Raw genomic sequence first — 18,071 nt, forward strand, 5'->3', positions numbered from 1 at the left:
GCCTCCGAAATCCTCAGTTGTCTTCTGTCTCACTAGCATTTCCCCCATGCATGGTTTTGTTATCAGGTTGCTTTGTGCTCACCCAGAGTTGTTTTCCTCCTTTTCCATTTTTCTGGTTGCAGAGAACAGCCTGGTAGTGCCCAGGGAGGGGGAACGGGCTGGAGAACCTGAACCTTCCATCCCACAAACATGCCCATGCTGGGCATCAGAGAGTGGGAGACAACCTGCTCCAAGACATCCTAATTAGCTGGCAATTAATGTGTAGGCATGTCACCATGCACACTGTGATTTGCAGCATGTTTGCCCAAAGGGAAATGTTTGATTAAAAATAGAGAGAAAATGACCTCGGGGTCCTCAGCAAAGCATCCCAGCTGCCAACATCTTGGATCCATGGTGCTGGAAGACCTGTGGATGAGGCTGATGGGAATGGAAAGGGCTCCTTGTTTTCTGTGATGTTGTGCATTATATCTTTATTATTTTTGTTAAGGAAACAAGAAATACAAAAGAAGCCACAATCTGGCAGAGTCAGGATTTATATCCAAGTGCTGGCTTGTGGTCCCAAGAGAGTTTTGATTCCTGTTGGAGCAGATGCTATTTGTAGCCGTGGTGGAGACTAATCCCGTGCACAAACTTAGTCTGAAAAAAGAGGGGAGGAAAATAACACAAGAGGAAAAGAAACACAAGGCAATAAAGGACTGCATGGCCAAATAGTATTAGGACCATCTCTCCTGGAGATCTGGCTCAGCATCCTTGCACCCTCTTGTGCTTAGAGACCCAAACATGCAGGAACACCTCTGCTCCATTAGCAGTGGTAGCTGAACTTTTTTGTGTTGAGCATTTTTCAGATGTATTGATGAGTAAAATTTGCTCTTTCCCAAAAACTATCAGAAATGGAGGGAGTAAGCTGGGACTGTGTGCTGCTCCCTGTGGGCCGGGCTCGGCACACAGAGCCGGAAAATAACCCGGGAGCTCAGTTATCCTGATGGGTTTTTTCTTAATGAGAATAGGAAAAGCACACCCCTTGTCATCCCATCAGGGCATTATTAAAGTTACGCTGATGTGACAGTGGGGAGCTCTTTACAGTCCAAAAAGACAAGAAATTCTTGAAAACTAAAAAATTTAAAGCAGTGCTTTGTGCCACTCTGTCTTTAATTACCAATCCCTGTCCTTAATTATCTGCTTGGAGCGGTTGTGTGTGTGTCCGTGTGCCAGAGATCTGTGAGGCTTTATCTTACGAGTCTGCCATAACGCTTCCCTTTCCTTGGATGAGCCAGGAAATAGCTGAGGTTTTTCATGGTTTTAATAGCAGGGGTGAGGTTTCGGCTGTAAATGAGCCCTGACCGCACAGCAGAGACCCCGCGGCTGCAAAACATGGTGCTGGCTGCCATGGTGAGGGTTTGTAGGACGGGGTTTGCCTGGGTTTCTGGTTTAGATGCTCGTTTAGGAAGTGGCTGTGAGTTGTAGCCAACCCTTTGCTAGGAGTTGAAGTCAACAAGGTCTAAATGACTTCATGTAGAGAATGTATAGAGAGAGTATCTGTTTTGCCTTCCCTGTGCTTGAGCACCCACTGCTTTATTTGTGCACCAGCAGTTACCCCATTATGGATGCTCCTGGTCTGATGTGTGCGTTAATTGGTGGGTTAATTGCCTCCCACAGCTGACAACCAGTGGGTGTTTCTCCAGAGCCCCCTGCTCTGGGTTGGTGTCGCAAGTGCCCTGCAATGCCTCCAAAGGAGTAATGGGCTCTTGTTCCCAGGTGTCAGCATTGGTTTGACCCAGCCCTGCTGTCAGATGTTGCAGAAACTTTCAAATATTAAGTTTCCACACTTTTTTAATGTGTCTATTGGCCATCTGCAACCCAAAAGTGCTCTGCTTTCGGCTGTAATTAGTAGCTTGCTCTAATGACCAGGGAGCTACAGACCCCCTCTTTGCATCCATCTCTTTGCAAGGTAAAGAGCTTCGGCTTGGTGCAGTGATAGCAGAGAGACTTTGGTTGGTGGAGAAGGAGAGGACAGGCCCATCTTATCAGAAATAAAAACAAAGCCTGTGGGACTGTTTTCCCAGCTCTTTCTGTAGCTGGTTTTGTCACGCCACATCTTTTACAAACATTTTAGCAGGGCCTGTTATGATAGGACAAGGGGTAATGGCTTTAAACTAAAAGAGGGAAGATTTAGATTAGATAAAAAGAAGAGATTTTTTACAATGGTACTGGAAGGGGTTGCCCAGAGAGGTGGTAGATGCCCCATCCCTGGAAACACTCCAGCTCAGGTTGGATAGGGCTCTGAGCAGCCTCGTCAAGTTGAAGATGCCCCTGCTCATTGCAGGGGGTTGGACTAGATGATCTTTGGAGGTTCTTTCCAACTCAAACTATTCTGTGATTCTGTGATTATTTCTTTCCTTCCTCTTTCTTTTAATTTTCTTTCTTTCTTGTTGGAGAAGTCATCTTCTCGCTCTCCTGCAAGAAGACTTTGGGGTCAGAAAGGGACAATTTGGAGTCATCCCCTGGCCTGTGTTGCAATCTGCCTGGAGGGTCCATTGGTGGGAAGCACATAACCACGTGCTTTGGATGTGGAAACCTGGTCTCTTGTTGCCTGCACAGTGATTCTTGACCTTGTAATGAGTGCTTTGGCTCTGTCCCTGGTTCCCTGTGATAATTAGGGATTGCAGCACAATGGCAGGGATTGGTGCAGCCTGTTGTGGAGAACTCACGGTCTGGAGCTGTGGAGTTATTCAAAAATACTTTGTTAATTAGAAATCTGTATCTTTGTGATGCATTGTGCTCCTGGGTCCTGTCTGCCAGAGACACACTCATTAGCGCACTGACTCGTAACAAGCAGAAGTACACACATCGTAATCTGTGCTGTGGCTTCATTAAGAGGCATCATTTCTCTGGGCTCACGGGTGCGTTCGTCTCCTGGTGCTCCACAGTTTCCTGTCCCCTGCAGCTGGGTTAGATGTGTTGGAAGGGCTTGGGAAGGAATTGGAGTTCAATTATCCCTACGATCGGGAGTGGTGGGGAGTGCATTTGTAGGAGATGGATGTGTTAGTGTAATGCTGATCCCTCTCTTCAATGAAAAGGTTTCTCCTGTTGTGGGATTAAGGGGTCTCGGATACTAGTGGGATGTTTCTCTCTCGTTGCTCAGGGCTTGTGAAGGGGTGGTGGCCTCTGGATGTCATTGTATTGCCACCTCCTCGGACACCCACAGTCAAATTTTTAGTGGGATAGCATCCCTTCTTCACTAAGTGCCTGTTGACATTTGCATTGGGCAGTGGGGGTTGTAGCCACAAGCAGTGGGGGTGATCAGTCCCTCCTGGACCAGCCCATCCTGGGACCCCCCTGGTACCTCTGCCAAGGTCTCACCAGGGCGGTGAGTGAGAGCCCCGCACGCTGGCATAGCTCAACCCAGCACTGAGCAAAGCCAAATAACTGTGATTAGTCTCCCCAGAAATGTGGTGGAATAATTACAAGGGAAAATTGCTTTTCTTCATTCCACAACTGCTGTATTCGTTACAGGTGATAATGGGAAGCAGAGCAGCTGGAGGGAGAGGATGGGGACAGATGATAGAGAGGATTGGAGCTGAATTTTTGGGTTGGTCGTGCTATGGCCAGGCAGCCTGCAGCGTAGGCAGAGGGGGTGGCTAGCACTTTCCGTTTCCATCTCACCCCAGGCATCGCATTCAGTGTGTGGACGGAAAGAGCCAAATCAAGGGAGCAGCTCTCAGCGTTGGCTGCCCAGCTCTGCCATGCTGCCTGGCACTGGAGCACCCAGACCTGTGCCAAATGACCTTATTTTTTTGCATATTATAAATCCGTCTGTCTCTCTGTCTCCCTCTCCGTGCCTCCCTCTGAATCACATATATTTATATTAAACATTCAGGATGAAAAATCAGTGTTTTGCCTGGTCGGGCAGCCAATAGCAGGAGGATGAAACCCGCCTGCTAAAGTAATTTGTGCAGCTCTGGCTCTGCCTGGGGACACGATTACAGTCCAGCGTTTAACTAGCAAGAGTTGAATTAGATCCTGGAATCTCCCTGCTCCTCCTGCTGCCAAGCGCTTGCCTTCAGCATCACAAAGGCAAAGCTGGTAATCAAAGCTCCGCACGTCCGTAATTGCTTTAGAGCACGGGCTTGTGCGCTTCGTGGGGAGAGGGAGGAGGTGTTTCCCAGGGGGAAACAGCCTCTGTGGTTTTGCTGTGTCTTTCCCATCCCTGGAGAGCCACGGCCAGTGCATATAGCTTTACTTGCTGCTCTGCACAGGAGCGATGGTGAGGAGCCAGGGATGCACCAGGGAGGGGATGGAGCGGTGGTGCCTACCCTGCCGGGCTGAGCACTGGGCAGCGTCTGAAGGAATATTGATTATTCGTATCATAACTCCAAATCTAGCCCTGTTTTACATCAGTTAAAACCCTTTTTGCACACAGATCTGTTGATGAGTGTGAAGCATGGAAGAATTTCAGGTGTAGCAGCTCAGTCTGAGCGCTGGAATTAAGTGGGGTTGATCTGGACCTAAATAGATGCATTTTTTTAACACTCGCTTTCATTGCACTCTGTCGTTGCTCTGCAGCAGGGGAGAAACACCCAAAAAGGAAGCCCATGCCTACCCTGAGCCTGGTACAGAGCTTATGGGGAGATTCCACACCGGGGTGAGCCAATGTGGCGCTTTCTTCACTTTCTGAACCCCTTTTATGTTTTAGAGCTCCTCCCCGCAGTGCTGGGACATGCGGAGAGCAAGGATCTAATTTTTTTTCTCAATTCACAGGGGTTTTTCAGGTGGCTTTACTTAGCTCCAGCCAACTCTCTTTTCTTTGCCACTCATCCTTTTTGGTGGTGGCAGGGCCAGCCTGGATCATAGAATCATAGAATGGTTAGAGTTGGAAGGGACCTTAAAGATCATCAAGTTCCAACCCCCCTGCCATGGGCAGGGACACCTCCACTAGAGCAGGTTGCTCAGAGCCCCATCCAGCCTGGCCTTGAACACTTCCAGGGATGGGGCATCCACAGCTTCCCTGGGCAACCTGTTCCAGTGCCTCACCACCCTTACACTGGGTTCAGACGCGATGCAGATGTGGGCAGCAGCTGGAAGCATTTCACACAGCACAGGGTGAAAGGAATGTCAGCCCTGCTATGAGATCTGCTCCATGGCCACACCAGGAATGTGCCGGATGAGGATTTTCAGGAAAAGGGGCCGTTTTCTGCTTCTCTTCGCAGGGAGCACCGCAGAGCGGCTGGTCGGCTTTCCCACAGCCCTGCGTGAGCTCATTCCTACGGCTGATGGAGAATCTTAATTATTTCCCAAGTATTTACATACATAAAGGATGAACCATACACATAGTTGGTCTAAACAAGGACTTGAACAAGGGCAAGCTCTTGTAACACCAGGAATGTAATTTATTTGGGTTTTTTTTTCCTAAATCCATGTGGTGCCCTTCTTTGAGACGTACAAGCTGGTGTGGAAACCAGCTCTGCCCACAGGTTGCCTGCTGCATGTGGGCACTGTGCACGCAGGGCACAGCTTCGGGGGATTTTTCATATTTGGCTTGTGAACACTGATCACTTGAACACTACAGGCCAAATCCTGTAGTGATAACGCAAACACAACTTCTGTAGGTACCCAGCTGGGGTGGGGAGCTTTCAGTTATGGACTGCAGAGCAGAGACATACCTTTATCCAGCTGAGTTTTGTGGTGAAATGGAGATGCCGTTATCTCTCTGTTAACACCATCCATCCTCCCGATGCAAGCAGGGGCACAGTTGCTCTGCGCTGCCCAACCTGGGGCTCCAGAACGGATCAGAGTTAGATCTGTCGCTGCCTCGCTGTGACGGGGTATCGCAGCATTCAATGGAATGTCACCATCATTCAATGGGGTGCCACATCGTTCACTTCTCTTCTTGCAGTTTCTTGCAACTCTGCCGCTGTGATTTTTCCCCACTGCATTTCCCCCGTCCTTTAGCAGCAGCCGCCTCGTTTATGGGCTTTCTGGGCTGCATCTCTCCTTAATTCCAGTCCAAAAGTCCCTTTATTGCATTGTTGCACTGGATCTTGTTCAGCTAAATTCCGGTTTAAACAGAGTATTCTTTCATCTCCGCCTGACAAGCAGCAGTAGTCCGTGCTAAACCACATTCCTCCTTCGTTATGCATTAATCTAACATGTCAGTCTGCAGAAAAATGACATTGCTCCTAAGGCACTCGAGGAACAATCTTTTTTATACTAATTTATTGTGTTTTACCGCAATAGCCATTGGGTTCTTAAGATAACTGTGGTAGGAAAGGACAAGGTCAGTGAAGAGAAGGAACTGCAGTGTTTGGAGAACGTGGCACGATCACACCGGGAACCACTGAGGAGTTTGCATTTGGAAAAGTCAGGTCTCTTCTCAGGGGCTTGCATGTGGATTTAGGACCTGAATATTAGGCAGCTTTTTTCTTCACTCTTTTAAAGTTTAAGCCTTATTTTCTATGTTGTTGTTTTCTTAACCCACCTAAGGGACTGAACCAAGTACCCACTCGTGCATAATCTTGATATATCATTGCTAGGGTGAAGGGTGAACTGATTCCTCAGCGAAGGGGACCTGGCAGCCTCACACATTTTGGCTTGCGGTTCACCACTTGGGCAACGTTGATTCTTCGCTGGCTCAAACAGTTTTGCAGCTCAAAAGCCATCATTTTTCTCTCAGGACAGGTTAGGAAAGTTATCTCAAAAGGCTTGTAATTCTCTGAGATGGAGGATATATTTAATCATAAAAGTGATCAACAGTAGCTGACATTTTCCGTCTCTCCGTGAGGGTTGGTATGAATAGGGTGAAAGCAGCAAACAGGTATTTTTTCCTCTGTTGCCATACATTTCTGCAGGGAAATTACTGCCTGTGGCCCTGCCTCAATGGGAACCGTGCTGGGGGGTGTAAAAGCCCCTGCATAATAGGTGCTTCTCCATGTAATATGTGTAAATTACAGGGCTATGCAAGATATAAAGAAAGACAGAATATTGTGTGTGTTTTCTTTGATTTTCCAAGCCTAAGCGGGGCTGAAAACGCAGCAACCCTTTCCTCTCGCTTTCTGCATCCCTCCGGCAGCGCCTGGGTAGGAACCGAGCATGCGTTTAGCCCTCCAAGACATTGTTTTGCAGCAGCTGCTGACAAAGCAACGAGTCAGGGAGGACATTCGGTAGCCCAGGGAGGAAAGTAAGCCCTCCTGGAGCTGGTTTAAAGGGCTGATATCTCCAGCCCCTGGTATCTTCAGGGTTTGGTCCAGCGACCAGTGTGCCATATCCATCGTATGGCACCTCCATCAGCGGGCTATAAGTTACTGTTGCTGAGGGCAAAAATCCTGCTTGGTTTATCCTCCTTGTCCCCAGCGCTCTCAGGTCCATGGTGCAGTTGGGACTGGGGATATTTGGGGTTTAAGCTTGGGTTTGTGCATCCACGGGATCTGTTGGGCTGGGAAAATAGGTATTGCCAAAGCAGCTGTGCCAGAGAGGAGGATGGGGCCGTGTCTGCTGCTTTATGGAGGCAGGAACAGGCATCACAAGGGGAAATGCAGAGAACTGGTTTTCTCCTGATGTGTTTTCCCCACAGAAGGGAGCTGTGTGCCTGGGACGAGGCCACCTTGCTCCCTGTCTACACTTAAAGCTAAACCCCCTTTTCTTCAGAGTGGAAGAGTGTGGCAAGTTGCTTGCTAAATCATTAGAAATCACCTTGAAAATACCCGGCTGAAAGTGCAAAGGAATAGTTTGGGACAGCTTTTGGAAGTCAGGAGGCTCCATCGGACTGTGGTAGTTTTTAACCCTTGTTCTCCATTTCGCTTGGCAGCCAGGTACAGAGAACTGTTCAAACAAAAGTGTGTTTTGATTTAGCGATGAACTCGCAGAGGTTAAGCAGCCTCATTTCATTGGTAGGAATGATCTTTTAACATCCCACTCCTAATTTCATCAGGGGCACAAAACATTTCTGTCCTGGAGGAATGCTGGGTGCTGATTTTTCATACTTGCTTGCAGTGCCTGCTTGCATTTATCTACAAAGCCCTTGTGAAACACACAAAAAAAGGGAGTTTTCGTGATGGGGGAAGCCCGGTGCATGAATAATATGCCCTTCCTTTTGAAAACAGAAAGAGAATGAATGTTTGTGGATGGAAATCCTCCGCTGCTGCCGGGAGCTTGTGGGCGAGCGATAGGAGAAGTTGTAGCTCCTGCAACAAACGGTCTCTTCAGAGCATCCAACACAAATCTGCTGTCGGTGGGAGGAGGCTGGAGCAAGAATTATGCAGTCTCTCCTCTTCATTAAAATCCCATCTCTGTCTATGTGTGTGCGTGCACAGCAGGCGTGCTGGTAGCTGCTGTGGAAGAGCAGAGAATTTGTGAGCTGGAGATCCACGAGTGGGTGATCTGTCCATGTCAGTGGGGCTTTATTTTTCCCTATGTTACCTGGCTGCCCCGGAGATCAAAAGGGACAGAACAACAAAGTGCTTTCCAGCATGTGGGGCAAATGGTACAAAACCCAGCCTGGGATATTGCCTGGTGCTGTGATTTTGCAGTGTGTTGCAAACCACTCTGCCTTTGCAGTGGGAAGCAGGCAGCTTCCAAACCTCTGCTTCTCCCTACATGCACATGGAATGGAGAAAAGCAAAACTCTGTTTTTTGGTAGTTCTTCAGGCTGTCTGGGGCTGGGAACTGAGGCCATCAGGCTTCATCAGTGGGGTGCTTGGCTTGCAGGTAGGGTCCTGCATCTCACAGGAGGACGTGGGTGAAGGACAGAGGTGCTCCTGACCACGGTGGATCTTCAGAACCTTTGCTGGGTCAAATCACGGTGGCTGAGGTCTGCAGTGTGGTCACTGAGGCTATAAATTCTTGTAATGACATCCACCTCACGAGTTAAATACCTGCTGCAATGACTGCAATTCGGAGATGGCTCAAAAAGATGGTGTGGGACAGGCTGTGACCCCCCCGCAGGAGAAGGCTGGTGATGTTTGTCCTTGTTCTTGACCCGGCGTGTTGTTGTGAAGCTCCCAGGCACCTCTGGCTGTCCGTGCGTTGGCTGCGGCTGTAGCACAGAGCTGTGTTTGTCTCCGAGACGATTGCAGTCAGGATGCAGGCGGAAAGCAATTCATTTCCCAGGGTAGGCACTAAATACCAACTGCCGTCTGCCTCTGCGTGGCAATTGTTAATAAGAGCTCTACTGGGGCGGAGCGGAGCTTTTCCCTGTGTTTATCCTGCAGCATTAGAAATATTGCTGTTATTTGCTACGTTTTTTTCTCTTAATTGCCCTAAGAGCACAAGAGAGGCCGTCTCCAAGCTTATCGTACCCTACTTTTGTGATTGTCTGTACCAAGAGGGTTGGAAATTAGAATTTAACCTCTGCATATTGCTGTGGTTCAGCATTCAAATCCCAGCTTGGCTGAGGCAAACCAGACTTTCCTTTGGAAATATTAAACGACCACCGAAAGAGTCTAATGGCTGGTTGTCCCTCGTCACTGTGCCAGCTGTTGGCTGTGCAGGAGGGAGTCCCCGGGCAGCAGGTCCTGCAGATCTGCTTGATGCAAAGGGGTGTCCTTGCGTGAGCGCTGAGAACAGTGAGGGTTAACCATGGGGATTGAGTAATCCTACGGTAATAGAGGGATGACTTAATGTGATGGGAAGACCTGGAGTGACACAGAAGAAGTCAGAAGAGAGCTAAGATTTCAGGAGAGAGAATGGAAAACTAAGGGAGGATGAGCAAGACAAAAAACCCCCAAAAACCTCTCCCTTGGCTGCTGTCGGAGATGTGCTGAGTGATTTTGCAGCTCGAGGCCGTCTCGGGTCTGTCCCTGTGCTGCTGCGGGGCTGCCAGGCGGCTGCGGTCGGTGGTGCCACCCACCACGAGCATCATCCCACCCGTGGTGCATTCCGCATCCTGCTTATCTCATTTTGTCTTTTTGCTTGTCCTTTCTTCTAAGGCTTTGGTCTCCAACTGATAAAGCCCTTTGCTCATCCTTATTAAGGAGCTGCCCCAGTAATGAGAGCAATAGCGGGCTGAGGTGTGGTGTTAACCCCTGTATCAGACAGACAGAGCAAATCCCAGATATGCCCATGGGCAACACCGGCACGGCGCAGTGCTGAGGATGCCTGGCACTCAGGTATGGCCTCCAGCAGCTCCTGCGGGAGATACTCACCCTAGGTTTGGTCTGGTACACACAGCACTCAGCCAGCATACATAAAAACCAGAGTATTTTCTGTAGTTTGGCAGAAATCTCTGGAAACTGTTGCAGCTCTGGGGGTGTGTGTGTGTGTCTTTCAGCAGTGCTGTGATGGGCTGTTTGATATGGCTCTTGGCCACGCACAGCACAGTGAACAAGCAGGTTTGCTGTGGTTCAGGGCATACACCCTGGCGAAACAAGAAAGAAAAAAAAAAAAAAAGAAACCTTTTGAGGTACCAGGAGACAATAAGGAGTTTGGAGAAATAGTTGGGTGTGGGCAATTTTACAGCACGTATCCCAGGAGTGCACTTTTCATCATCTCTGTCCTTCTCACCTCTGTCTCCTTCATGGCCATAGGGCATTTCCTACATCTGCCAATCTGTGACTCTTTGGACTTTTTAAAGTTCCTCAATAGATGACTTTATAAGTTTTTTATAGCTGGGATTGAAACAACCATGATTTGACCTGTCAGTTGTTCTGTTCTTGGTGCTTCTCTGCATGATGCTGCTTCTGGGCTCCTGCCTCTTGAATTTATTCCCTTTGGCACACACATGACAGGAAGCACAGTGCCCTCTGTATTTCTGCTCTCTGCTGGTCTCTGTGGCTTCAAAACTGCCTGGTCAGGGACTTCGTTATTTGTGGAGAGTCCGTTTTCCAAGATAGCTGGTCCAGAGCAAGCTTTTGGGGCTGGTTCTTTGCATTCACTGAGGTAGCTGGCCAGAATTATTTGCTCCATGCTGGCACCCCAAGCGTGAGCGAGAGGGGTGGGGAGGTTAAGCCTGGGGTTAAATACAGCAAAGCTACTTCCCCCCAAAAAAGAGGAAGATGCTGGTGCTTGGCACTGGGCAGCTGCCCCGTCCCCACCGGCGCCAGCCTGGCTGTTGGGAGCCGGCTTATCCCTGGGAAATCACAACCCTCTGAGGACACCCCGCTGAGATGCAGCCATCTACAGCCAGGCGTGCATCGCAGCATCCCCCCTTGCTATGTAGAAAATCTGATGAATGTCTTCTCAAAAAAATGCTGTTTAACGTGAAGACATCCCATCTGGCGGGTCGGGCAGTTTGTGACCAGGCGAAAACCTTAGTGAAACGTTTGGTCCTTCTTGTGGGAATGACGTGCGATGCTGGCCTATTCATCCCCTCCCTGCCAACAACCATCCACCGCAGGTCAACAGCGCAGGCTAAGCCGGGTGGGAAGAGGGGAAGGATTTCATCCAGTTGGAGAAAGATATATGTCTGCTAAGTGAGAGAGGAATATTTAAAAAAAAAAAAGCTAAGTCATTTGAAAGTCAATAATGTACAGCACTAAGCAGCTTTTGCTTTAAATAATGCTCTTTTAAGGCTAGTGGGGTATAAATACCAGGGCGTTATGTTGTCCCTGGTGTGCACTTTATCCCTGAATCAGCGTGTGTGCGGCAGACAGGGAGGGGTGAACCTGACGCTGCAGGGAGGATGCTCTGAGCCGGCTCCCGGCTTCCCCGGCTAAGCAGCCGAATGATTGTGCCATTGTTACTGCAAAGCTTCAGCATCAGCCAGTAGCAGCCTGGAAAAAAACAGAAGGAACTGCTATTTCACGCACTCCTCCCTGTCAAATGATGTTGAAGGGCCCAAAAGCACACAGCATTCAGAAAGCAATTAAGGACAGCTTCATCGGTGGCCATTAGACACCATAGTTTAGGCTCAACCTCTGGCTCAAGAAGTCTCCAAAGCATGGGAAGCTGGGAGGGTTTGCCCTAGATCCTTTACCTAAGCATTAACTAACATCTAGAAACAGGACCTGGACTTCGTAGACCTTGATGTGACCCAGAATTGTTCTTCTTTTGCATTGATGTTGATGTTAGAGGAGAAGCCGCTGCCTGAGTATTCCCACCCCATCCCCGGAGTTGCACACTCACCAGCCAAGTCTGTCACTGCCCAGACCAGGGTCCCTTCACAGCGGGTGACCCCCTGGTGTCCCTTCCCACTCTCCACACACACTCACTCTCAGACGTGCTCTCTCCTTCTTCAGGCTCAACGCCAGGTTTCCCTCAGCAGAGTCTCAAGCCTCAGTTTTTATAAAAATAAATAATTTAATTGAAAGGTGCAGCAGCAGGGTCAGCCCGGGCTGGATGCCTCTAGAGAGGGATGTTGAACAAAGAAATCCCTGGGCAATTATACTGCTGCAATCTATACATGCACTCTCATGTGTCTTTTAGTCCAACTGTGATTTTTTGGTCTGCAGTCTTCTGACACCTTCTTGCATTCTCTCTCTGCGTTCAGGCTGGCCATTGACTGCTCTTATCTTGTTGATTTGCCGTCTCTGCTGACGGTTGTCACCTCATATCTTCTGGTTTATGCTTCTTGTGCACCTGCACTCGCTGGCAGGACATGGGGAGCTGAAAAGTCCCAGACTTAGCGGAAAACACTACCAAAACATCAGTGTGTTGTCAACAATCTCCTCATATTAAAAGACTAAACACAGCACTGTACCAGATGCTTGGAAAATTACTAAGCAAATTAACTCTATTGTGGCCTAAAGGCTTCAGCAAATCTAGCTACTCATGCCAAGTAAAGCCGGGCAACCAGCATAAATCATACCATATTGTAAGCCTAAGTAATTTATTCTAATTAAAACTCACTTATTTAAGCTAAACAAGTAATATCTCTCAAGAGCGGAGGTGAGATTTTTCCAGGGTCTGCAGCATCCCGCCGTTCACGTAGAACTGCTGGGGCTCTCTCCAGGCTGTAATTCACCAAATGCCTCCCTGCCCCTCTGTCTTGATAGAAAAAAATCACAGGGAACAAAGTGGGAACACGTCAGAGCAGCTTAACGCGGTGACGATGCTGAACTGATCATTTCTTGGCTTGGGCTTGCATCGCTTCCTCTGCAGGGGTCGGGAACCCTTCTCCCTTTCAAGGGAGAGCCCAAATATGACCAGTGCTTGGTCCTGAGCCTGCCCTCCCATCAGGGCTGGGATTTTTCTGCCCCCTTCATCAATCTCCAGTGGGGCAGACTGATTTCTGCCTCCTCGTGTGCTTTGGAGAGCCCTCCACAGTTAAAAGTGCAGTTCTCAGAGGAAATCTGTGCAGAGTCTGACCTGAGACAGGGTCTGGCCTGGGAGAAAAAGCCATCGAGATGCCTTGCAGAGAGGAGAAGCTCTCCAATGCCCGGAGTGTCCCCCTCACAGAGTCCCTTGACGTGTCGGAGCATGTCAATCTGCACCAGATGACAGGGTGACCTGTCTTTCCCAAGGGGAAGCTGAGAGGAAAGTGCTGCGATGTTTTGTTTGTTGAATTTAAAGAGTCAGAGACACTGGAATGACCTTTGGTGTGATGAAAATAAGACTAAATGGCAAGCAAAATTAAATGCCTGTTGTGGGGGGAAAGGTGAAGCACTGTAAATCCGGGGGAGCAAATATTTATCAGGGCAGGGATTAAGAAAGAATTCTGCAATGCGCTGTTCGTGGCTGTTGAAGAAGCTGCCATCCTGTTTGCTTGTTGCTGATATTTAGGGGAAATTTGATTTCTCCTGTGCCTGTCGGAGTGAGAGGTGTCAGGTCTGCTCCCCAGAGCTCCCCGTTTGCTGGGAAATATGGACATTTTGCACACCCCGAAACATGACAAACAGGGAAGGTAAGCAGGTGGTGAAATGGCCCCTTTTGTTCTTCATTTCCCCTGAGAGTTATCTGGCCACCAGATTGGCAAGTTTGGGATGGCAATGAGTTACTTTTGCTGAATACTGCAGCAGCATCTGGAAGGTGGGAGGGTGGCTGGGCACTGCCCGAAGCTTTCCCAGCCAAGGGCTGCTCGCCGTGGGGCCCGGTTTGTGCAACAGAGATCAAAGTCCTGGTTAAATTTCCCAGATGCTCAGCGAGTTGAAATCATCTGGCTGAAATCAGATGATCCATCAGGCTGTTTATTGCAGGCCGGTGGGTTACAAATGGGCTGGCAGGGCTCCAGAGAGCACCGTGCTGCGACCTCACTGCCCAGGAGGGGTTTGATGGGAGAAGGCACAGCCACCCGTACCTGTGTGCGTGAGCGAGGGATGCTGTGCCCCTTTGCACACCAGACCAGCACATTCAAATCCTTGGAAGAGGCTTCCTAGAGAGGTGGTTGATGCCCCAAGCTTGTCAGTGTTTAAGAGGCATGCGGACAATGCCCTTAATAACATGCTTTAACTTTGATTTTGGCTGGGATGCAGGTTTACGTGTCCCACACCCGTTGTAAAGCATCACTGGGGATGGTCAGAGTCATGCCCTGCAGTGGGGCTCAATGTCCTTGGGTTGGTATCTCCTGGTTTTGGTTGCTTTAAGGGTCTCTCATTTACAGCGTTACAGAGCACAGGAAATGCAAACGTGTGGTTATTATCGCTGCGACTGTTCAGCAGATTCAAATGAGACACGTTGCAAATAAGGCTTCCGAGTTACGATCCAGGTTTCTGTCCTGTGTTGGTTCTGGTCTCTTCCTGTGACACATCCAACCTACCAAACCTTTCGGTGCGTAATCGGCTGCTTCCCTGGCTTCACCCACATCATCCAGCATCAGCGCGTCCCGGCATGGTTGGTCTGTCCCCTCCTCTGTGTAGCTGAAGGGTCGTTGCCGGCGAGCTGGGATGGATGGCATCTCATGGCTCTGGTTTTGCTGGTGGAGAGGTTACCCCTTACAGCTGTGAAATCACGGGGAGGCTGCGGCCCCTTCCCGTGTGCCGGCCCCGGCGCACCTTGCTCCATCAGAAGGAGCTGGCGTTAGCGAAGACCTACTTTTTAAGCTGTGGGAGCTAAACTGTAAATAATGCATGCGTATTGAAATGCCACCCGGGTAAGTGCTCCAGGGCAAGCTGTCGCGTTGGAAGGGGCTTAAGGTTTTCCATTGACTCACTCTGTAAAATAAGCCTTTACCCTGTTCGTTGCCCTCCACAAGTCATCTGGGTCGCTCCAGAATTTAAAACAATTAAAGCAAACTGTGGAGTCCCCCCCGCTTTTATTTTTTTTTTTCCCCACTGGTGGATATTGACCCTGACAAATGCTTGAATTGCCTTTGCTGTTCCCTCATTGAGCAAATGAAGCGACAGCCAGAAGTACTCAAAATTATCCTAAAATAGAAAAAAAAGTCTGGCATAGAAGCTGGGGTGAGGAGACTTAGAGCAACAGGACATCCCTTCCTGCCTCCGTGCTTTCCTGAGCTTGCTCACACTCTTGCTGCAGCCTTAAAAACTTCAGGTACTCACAGGTACTACCTGTGATTTCAAACCTCCTCTCCTCCTCCTCTCCTCTCCTCTCCTCTCCTCTCCTCTCCTCTCCTCTCCTCTCCTCTCCTCTCCTCTCCTCTCCTCTCCTCTCCTCTCCTCTCCTCTCCTCTCCTCTCCTCTCCTCTCCTCTCCTCTCCTCTCCTCTCCTCTCCTCTCCCTCTCCTCTCCCTCTCCTCTCCCTCTCCCTCTCCCTCTCCCTCTCCCTCTCCCTCTCCCTCTCCCTCTCCCTCTCCCTCTCCCTCTCCCTCTCCCTCTCCCTCTCCTCTCGGAATAACCCAGTAGTTTTCTCCCCTTGGAGGGAACATCCATCCTGCCTCCTTGCAGTTAGGTGTTTGTGGTCCCGTGAATAGGTTTTCTAGTCCTGTGCCTAATTAAAAAGGCCTTTGACTGTGAAAAGTGTGATTTTTTTAATTTATTTTTTTTTAATAATTACTCCTCCACTTCCTCTGCTTCTGGGGGGAGTGGAAATTAGGTTTGCTTTTGACACATGGCAGCGATTATTTAAATCTATCCTCACAACTTGGGCTGCGGAGCGGGGAATCAACGAGTAGAAATTGTTATTAAATGAGGGAATCAGCTGGTGAAATAATGAATCCACACACACGCACGCTTCCTCCCCGCCTTGGAAGGCCTCCAAACACCCCGTGACTATTTGTCTTGTCTAAAACAGCCACTGCCTTAGTCCCTTTTTAGCCGGTGAGGGGCAATTCTCTCCCTCGCCGGGGGCCCAGCGGCTGCTCCCACCGGGCTGGTCTCCTGCCACCTCGCAAGAAAGACATTGCTCCCCCAAGCAGTGATGCCCATCTAATTACCAGCCAGCCCCAGCAAAGCTGTCACCCCCAGCTATATTTCCCAATTAAGAGAACCAAGCTTTATGATGAAGCTTTGATAGAGGCTTTTTAAATATTTTTTTTTTCAAGCCCTTTCACATCGTGCATCGTTAGCGGCGGTTAAATGAAGGTGTTCAGTGAGCTCATCCATCACTTTGACCTGGGGCTCTGACTTGCTGTTAGGGTGAGTTCCCACCTCTCGCACCCGCTGCTGCTCTCTCTGAATGAAAATAATGCTTTAAAATAGTGGTGCAAAGGAGTACGGTGATAAGAGCCCCGGAAGCGCTGCTGCTCCTTGCTGCTGTGGGGAGGCGGAGGGCTGGACTGAGGTTTTCAGCATGAAGGTTTTGGATGGTGGCATCTGGGCATCATTTTGAAGGGGCACCAAGGCGTATTTGGGCTGGATCTGGGTGGTTTCTTCTTCTCTCATGCATTGCTGTGAGGCTGGCAGGAGTGGGAGAGCCCAGGTGGGGAGGGTTAGACCAGGGAAGGCTGTGAGGTGGGCATGAGGAGATGTGAGCAGCTGGGTGCAGGCCACAGCAGGGCTGCGATGAGGAGTGTGAGCACGCCGGCAGCCGGCACGGCTGGACCTTTTCTGGCTGTAGATGAGGTGGTAGATGCCCCATCCCTGGAAACATTCAAGGTCAGGTTGGATGGGGCTCTGAGCAATCTGATTTAGTTGAAGATGTCCCTGCTTATCGTGGGGGAGTTGGACTAGATGACCTTTAAAGGTCCCCTTCCAACCCAGATTATTCTATGACTAGATGTGGTGTAGTCCCTTGGCTCATGGGCGATGGGGTGGAGAAAAAAGCTCCCCTCAGCCACGGACCAAGCATTTCAGAAGGATCTTTTGCATCTCAAAAGAGGCTGTTTGGCACCTCCAAGAAAAGGGGTGTAGACCCTGCCCACGTTTAGTTCTCAGCTTTGGCTTCAGCATATCTTGCCAACGCATGGCAGCCTGTGTTTTGACACATCCCAGTCCCTAAGGAATGGGACATTCATCCCCAAGACTGATTTCTTTTGTCAAGCAGCTTGTAGCCCAGGGTGGCAATATGTTTCTCCAGGTGTTTCACCCTCCCCTTGCCCAGGGTTAACACCGGACTGGGGAGCTGGAGTAGTTTTTTGGGAGGAAGCCATCCTCATGCACTCCCTCCTCGTGTGCTCACTCTCTCGTGAAGGTCACTTCTCACCTTGCCCTGTTCCTTGGCAGCATCTTGGCTAAGAGAAGTGCCCATCTGGAGTGAGGCCTCTGCTGCGCTCCCTGCTTTAATCAGCTCTTGGGTCATGCTGGCCACTGAGTGCTAAAACGTAGCTCATCATCCTGAAGATGATGAGTTGAAGACTTGGAAAAAAAAATATATGTGTGTGTTCATGTAATGTGGACAAATTACTTACCTTGGGAAGATCTGTTGTTGTGCTGATCTCTCCAGCATCGTTGATTCCCCTCCAACAGCCAGCTCGGAGCACAGCAGCACAGAACCTCATCACTGGTGGGTACGGAAAAGAGAAAAAAGGGCAAAATTGTTTGCATTCAGAAAGCTGAATGGGAGAGGGTGATTGGTTTGTAGAGTTACTGATACAGCTGATAACAGGGCCTGTCTTTTATCAGAAAAGCGAGTAGGTTACACAGCCAGTCAGGGACAATTCAGGGAAGGTTTTTGTGGTTTTCCTGCTTTTCTGGAAGAATTTGCAGTGCCATAGGGACTGGGGGAACTGGGCAGCACTGATGGTTGGCTGTGAAGAGCAGCATAGAAAATGACTTTTCTGTTATGCCCAGCTTCACTTCCGATATTAGCTCGGTTTTCATCTTTTTAGGGAAGATGAATGCTGAGATCCCCGGCATTAGCGGGGAAAT

General features: G+C 49.4%; 1 protein-coding gene across 1 annotated transcript in view; it reads left to right on the top strand.

Annotated features, from left to right (window-relative positions):
* The window catches only part of LRRC75A (leucine rich repeat containing 75A), an 86,089-nt gene that overhangs the window by 56,078 nt on the left and 11,940 nt on the right, over positions 1–18,071 (top strand). The window lies entirely within an intron of this gene.

Source organism: Numenius arquata, chromosome 18 (genome assembly GCF_964106895.1).
Source record: "Numenius arquata chromosome 18, bNumArq3.hap1.1, whole genome shotgun sequence".
Taxonomy (NCBI): domain Eukaryota; kingdom Metazoa; phylum Chordata; class Aves; order Charadriiformes; family Scolopacidae; genus Numenius; species Numenius arquata.